Raw genomic sequence first — 612 nt, forward strand, 5'->3', positions numbered from 1 at the left:
GAACTCAGACACTAGCTTCCCATCATGGTTCTCGATCTTCTTCACAACCATGGCCTTGGAGAAGCTGGTGTGGCTAAAGGAGCTGGAGCTCCTGCCAGAGTTGATGCTAGACTGAAAGGAGCTCAGGCCGTAGCTGAGGCTTGGACTCGTAAAGCTCCCATACGCTGAGCTCAGCCCACTTGAGTAGCCGCTAGTGGTCTTCATATGGATACTCATGTTCTGCATTCCAGACCCCGGCCAGCTCTCCTCGCCCTCCAGCAGCTTGTGGTAGGTGGTGATCTTGATATTCAGGGTCAGCTTGATGTTCAAGAGCTCCTGGTCTTCTGGTACTCGCACAGCTGCCACACCATGTCCAGTATGGCCCTCTGCAGGTTGGCCTCCAGCTCAGCAGCTTGGTGTTGGCATCCTTAACGACAAACTCCCTATGCTGTTTGGCATCAGTGATGGTGTCCTCCAGGGAAGTCTTCCGGCCTTTGAGGCCCTCAATCTCAGCCGGGAGACAGCTGATGCTCCAGTTCATTTCGGAGATCTCCATCTTTGTGAGATGCAGGTCATCCCTTCCCAGCCAGGGTCTTCAGCTCTGCATGTTTGATTTGGTATACGCTCTCAGCC

General features: G+C 53.9%; 1 pseudogene; it reads right to left on the reverse strand.

Moving 5' to 3' along the window:
• Positions 1–3: 3 nt before the first annotated feature.
• Positions 4–608, reverse strand: LOC103584840 (annotated as a pseudogene).
• Positions 609–612: the final 4 nt, after the last annotated feature.

Source organism: Galeopterus variegatus, unplaced genomic scaffold (assembly GCF_000696425.1).
Source record: "Galeopterus variegatus unplaced genomic scaffold, G_variegatus-3.0.2 Scaffold137467, whole genome shotgun sequence".
In the NCBI taxonomy this organism is placed as follows: domain Eukaryota; kingdom Metazoa; phylum Chordata; class Mammalia; order Dermoptera; family Cynocephalidae; genus Galeopterus; species Galeopterus variegatus.